Here is a 6,246-nt window from a genome sequence, read left to right as displayed (position 1 = left end):
CATCTGTGTAAGGGTGCTTTACACGCTGCAACATCGCTAGCGATCTCGTTAGCGATGTGCCACGCTAGATCGCGACCGGCGCTATAAAGACGATCTATGTGTGACCTCGGCAGATCGCATCTGCGATCTAGTGTGTCACATCGCTAATGAGATCGCTAGCGATGTCGCAGCATGTAAAGCACCCTTAAGTCTGGAGGTTTACTTTTCAACTGACTGTTTGTTCTTGGATTACGTCCTTGAGGCTGGTAGCTTGGTCAGATAAGCATTCTTGTGCCCAAGATTTCAATTATTGGGTGGAGCAAGATGGCCGCCACAGGAGGAAGTGTCGGGCACCTGACTTCCAGATGGTGTAATACCGCCATCTTGGGTGTAATGGGAGGGACAGGGGCTACGAACGGCGCTGGGGTTGTTGACATGGGGACGTGTGGAGCAGTGGGCGGGATAGGGACCGCAGCTTGTAAAGGGGGAGTAGGGAGTAACAACAGGAACAGAGTGAGATCTGTGATCCACAATTATAACACATATACTGGGCTGCAATCTTGCTCCTGGAGATAACCCCACCAATTTTCACAACCTCTTACTATCCTTCACATATTTCTGCCCTTCTGCTAACTAGGGTGACAGCGTCTTCGGCTCCTGCAAAAATAGTCATTTTCTTCTTGAACAGAGTATACATAGTGCTTCCAGTTGGACTGGCCAGCTCCAACCTGAACCCTCTCCCCTCGTCATATAAGGAGGACGCTCTTTGGCATCCGACGCACGGATACTTTATCTCTCTTTCTCCTTGCGTCCCTTTTTCTCTGGCTTCAAACACGGCAGTTGATGTGTTAGGCTGGGTTCACACATAGCGACAGCGATAACTACGTCGCTGTTACGTCACCATTTTCTGTGACGTAACAGCGACCTAGTAAGTTGCTGTTATGATCGCTGCTTAGCTGTCAATCACAGTGATGCAGCAGCAATCATAACGTCGCTACATGTGCAGAGAGCAGGGAGCCGCGCACACTGCTTAGCGCTGGCTCCCCGCACTCCTAGCTACAGTACACATCGACTTAATTAACCTGATGTGTACTGCAGCTACATGTGCAGAGAGCAGGGAGCCGGCAGCACAGGCAGCGTGAGAGCGGCAGAGGCTGGTAACAAAGGTAAATATCGGGTAACCACCTTGGTTACCCGATGTTTACCCTGGTTACAGCTTACCACAGGCTGCCAGATGCCGGCTCCTGCTCTCTGCTCGCTTCATTTCGTCGCTCTCTCGCTGTCACACACAGCGATCTGTGCATCACAGCGGGAGAGCAACAATAAAAAAACGAACCAGGGCTGTGTGTAACGAGCAGCGATCTCACAGCAGGGGCCAGATTGCTGCTCAGTGTCACACACAGCGAGATTGCTAATGAGGTCACTGCTGCGTCACAAAAAACGTGACTCAGCAGCGATCTCGCTGTGTGTGAAGCACCCCTTAAAGAACACATGGGAGTACGCTAGTTCTCTTATCTCTCTGTTTATAATTCCTCACACACTGTCACTCCTGCTTACTGGCCCCCCTCCTTCTCCTGTTCCTTCTAACAGCCCCGTAACACCACAAGTATTCAGATCCTATTGACCTACACCCAGCACCCAGGGGTCTGAGTCTTTCCCTTCCCTAGTCCACCCACCGGCGGGTGATCGCCACACCATAGGTCTCCGGTGCTCTACCCCCTCTCCAAACTAGCAACCGCCCACTTTTCATCGAGCGTCTACAGATTACCTCAACAAATTAACAGCTAGAATGCCAAAGGTCTGCAAAGCTGTAATTGCTGCAAAGGAGCATTCTATGCCGAAAGCAAAGCTTCAAAGGAGAAAATTATTATTTCAAGTAAAAATGATTATTTCTAACTTAGTCAATGTCTGGATTATATTTTCTATTCATCATGCAACTCATTTGATAAATAAAAGTAAACAAAATTGTCTGGGTGACCCCAAACTTTTGAACTGTAGTGTGTAGAATTGACATGCTGCGGCTTCGGGAAGCCGCACCATAGGTCAATTTTCGCTGCAGGAAAAACAAAGCACAGTGGGCATTGGAAATAGAAATCCCATCCACTGTGCTTTTACTGTACAATGCAGCATTTTGTGTGCAGTGATAACATACGTCAGCATACTCGCTGTCTTGGCGTCATATTTGATTTAGAACTCTCCTTCATTCCCCATATACAATCACTCACTCGCACAGGTCACCTACATCTCAAAAACATCTCCAGAATCCAATCATTTTTAGTTACATAGTTACTAAGGTTGAAAAAAGACCTAGGTCCATCTAGTTCAACCTGCCTCCACCAGTCTACATTTCTTACTTTCGAAACTGCAAAAACCCTTAATGTCGCTCTTATTCATTCCCGCCTGCATTACTGCAACTCTTTATTGATTGGTCTCCCTCAGACCAAACTCTCCCCTCTCCAATCCATCTTGAAGGCAGCAGCCAGGGTCATATTCTTGTCCAGCCGCTTCATCGATGCCTCTACCTTATGCCAGTCACTACACTGGCTACCTATCAGTTACAGAATACAATACAAACTCATATCCCTCACCCACAAAGCTCTCCACAGCTCTGCACCACCATATATCTCATCCCTCATCTCTGTCTATCATCCCACCCGCCCCCTTTGTTCCGCAAATGATCTTAGGGGTACTTTGCAGGCTGCGACATCGCTGGTGCGATGTCGGTGGGGTCAAATCGAAAGTGACGTACATCCAGCGTCGCTGTCGACATCGCAGTATGTGAATCCTTTTACATACGATTAACGAGCGCAAAAGCGTCGTTATAGTATGATCGGTGTAGGGTCCGACATTTCCATAATTACCCTGCTGCGACGGTACGATGTTGTTCCTCGTTCTCTGCGGCCGCACACATCGCTGTGTATGTAGCCGCAGGAGCGAGGAACATCTCCTACCTGCGTCCCAAGGCTCACGCCGGCTATGCGGAAGGAAGGAGGTGGGCGGGATGTTTACGTCCCGGTCATCTCCGCCCCTCCACTTCTATTGGCCTCCTGCCGTGTGACGTCGCTGTGACGCCGCACGACACGCCCCCTTAGGAAGGAGGCGGTTCGCCGGCCAGAGTGACGTTGCAGGGCAGGTAAGTGCATGTGAAGCTGCCGTAGCGATAATGTTCACTACGGCAGCAATCACAAGATATCGCTGCTGCAACGGGGGCGGGGACTATCGCGCTTGGCATCGCAGCAATTGGCCTGCGATGTCGTAGTGTGCAAAGTACCCCTTAGACCAAGATCCTCCATAATACGAACCTCACACCTCCGTCTCCAAGACTTTTCTCGTGCCGCGCCAGTTTTCTGGAATGCACTACCCCAAAGAATGCGACTAACATCCAGCCCCCAAGTTTTTAAGCGTACATTAAAAACACATCTCTTCAGACAAGCGTATCATCTTAACTTACTAACCTAACTCTCCCCCGTCCCACCTTCTAAATGCTACTCGTAACTTTCTCTCTCCTATGTCTGTCATCACATCCTACATACAACAAATAGCACGTAAGGGTACCCAAAAAGTGACTGTCTAAAGACCAGATCATTCATCTTTATATGTAACCAATTAACTAGCATAACAATGGCCGGCCAGATCTACAAGTGTGCTTCACCTCTTGTGACCCCCTTCTTCCCCATAGATTGTAAGCTTTCGAGCAGGGCCCTCATTCCAACTGTAGCTGTTGAATTATGTACTATTTTGTTTTGTATTTGTCTATACAACCCCCCACCGGATTGTAAAGTGCTGTGCAATATGTTGGTGCTATATAAATAAACTTTATTATCATATTATTATTATGTCCAAAATGCGGTGAACCCTGATCATGAGCACGTAGCCTTACAGGCCTGTTCTCACCACTGGTCTGCAGCCCAGCACAAGGGATGATGAGAAATGTAGTCAGAAGGGAGCAGAAGAATCTGGAAGAGGAGGTGGTGGCTGACAGCAGAGCTGATGCCAGGGGCTGGAAGAGAAGCAGAAAGGCATAAAACAGCATGAAACTGGAAAAAATGACTTAGTGGGATCTTAGAGGCACGATCCCTCAGCATTTATAGAAAAACCATAACTGAGTCAGGGTAGTGGACAACCATTCTAATGTGAGAGATGGACTCTGCCTCTCTGCGCTATTCCACGTGTTTTTTATCCTGATGATGGTGGTAACATCATCCTTTGACCACAACCTCAAAGTCCTATTTGTAGTACACAAACCTAAGGATAATTTTAAAAACTTAGGAAATGTGCTAACAAATTGCCACAAACTCGTATATTTATACACACTATGCCGACCAGCTCAATCTCAACTCCGCAAGTTCTGATGAAATATCGGACCATCAAATGGACAACAGGTGAATAATCCCATATACTTTAAAGCAAATTGTTGATTGAGATAACACCAAAAAAAAAAATGGCCAAGAAAAATATTGATGGCTAACCCCTCATCAATAACACCTGATTAACAAAACTGGGTTTAAAGCCAAAATAAATATGCTTTATTTCTGTGTTTTGTATTTTCTTATTTTTGCATGCACCTTAAACCCTGAAAATACTTTTTCTGATAACAATGTTTCTTGTACATTGAAATTTCATCTGATGTATTTGCGCTTATATGGATGATGCAACGAGGACTGTTCAATGCATGTCCCCGCTATTTATTGTAATATTTAATTTATTTTAAATCCTTTCAATAAATATATTTTGAAAGAAAAAAAAGAATTATTTATTTTGGCTTTAAACCCAGTTTTGTCTATCAGGTCAAATTGTTTATTGGTAACAAGATTTAGGATACAATTATACATTAATGTATAATGTTCTGTGCACATGGCTGGATATATAGATGTTATTCGGATTCTACTTGCCACTTGTGATATTTATTGACAACTGTAAACAGGAAAATCATCACTTTCGTATAACATGTGACTTTATCTGGAAAGTATGCAAATCAAAAAAGTCCGTGGAGCCTCTGTTAGGAGTCTCAACACAGAAACTAGCCAGATATCCCTCTGGGAAGGACCTAGCCAAGGAGTGGCTTTTTAGGAAACCACCATATTAAGTGGCCCTTTTAGTCAATATAAAACTCTGACAAGTTTAAAGATATGACAAGGGAATTACCAAGGCCAGGTATTCATCCACAGACAGCTGTTTTGGGGTATTGCCCCTCATCAGTGTGGAGTAGGATTCTGGCCAGGTGGGAGCAATGCCTAGTAGACCAACAAGACAAAACAATCACTGATCTCAGGGAGACCAGCCAGAGAAAACACTGCCAGCAGCCAACAAGGGCGCTCAAGACCGTGAAATCCTAGGTGCATTGCCCACTGGGAAATATGCAAATCAAAAAAAGTCTGTGGAGCCTCTGTTAGGAGTCTCAACACAGAAACTAGCCAGATATCCCTCCGGGAAGGACCTAGCCAAGGAGTGGCTCTTTTTAGGAAACCACCATATTAAGTGGTCCTAGGATTTCACTGTCTTGAGCGCCCTTGTTGACTGCTGGCAGTGTTTTCTCTGTCTGGTCTTGGAAAGTAACTGTTGTATTATTTCTTGCACAGTGTCTCAATTGATGTATTTTACTCACTTATATAGCACCATTAATTCCGCAGCTTTAGGGTGCCCTCACATCGTATAAAATATGGCTCAGTTGTTGCTCCTGGAACGGTCTTGGAGTGAGATGCAAGTGTCATTCCGTATGTCACGTGAGTGCTTTTTTCCCATTTATCGTCCATGTGATTCCGTGTGACATGCGTTTTAACATGGAGTTTTACATACTGTCATAAGCTAGATAAATAGATGTGTAGCACATATATAATGTCCCACTCACCTGTATTTTGTAAGGTTTAACCCATTAGTGCCTTTCATGTGGCACTAAAGGACGTTCAGCTCTAAATTCATTATTTTCCCCCCAAAAACATGAGGTCCCCCTTATCTTTGTTCGGCAGCTAAGGTAAAGCTGAAAGCTGCAATCTGCAGACCACAGCTGGCAGCTCTACTTTGGCTGGTAATCCAAAATAAAGGGCATCCCACGCTGTTATTTAAAATTTTTTAATAAAATAAATAAATAATTAATTAAAATAAAAAACGTGGGTTCCTTACCAAATTAAATCACCAGTCAATGTAAAGCAGACAGCTGTGGTTTTGTATTCTCAGGCTGGGGAAGTCCATGGTTATTGGTCCCTCCACAGCCTAAAAATCGTATGTCGCATCCGTCCCAGAAATGGTGCATCAATTAGATGTGCCAAT

Source organism: Anomaloglossus baeobatrachus, chromosome 1 (assembly GCF_048569485.1).
Source record: "Anomaloglossus baeobatrachus isolate aAnoBae1 chromosome 1, aAnoBae1.hap1, whole genome shotgun sequence".
Lineage (NCBI taxonomy): Eukaryota > Metazoa > Chordata > Amphibia > Anura > Aromobatidae > Anomaloglossus > Anomaloglossus baeobatrachus.
Note: the sequence above shows the minus strand (reverse complement) of the source record.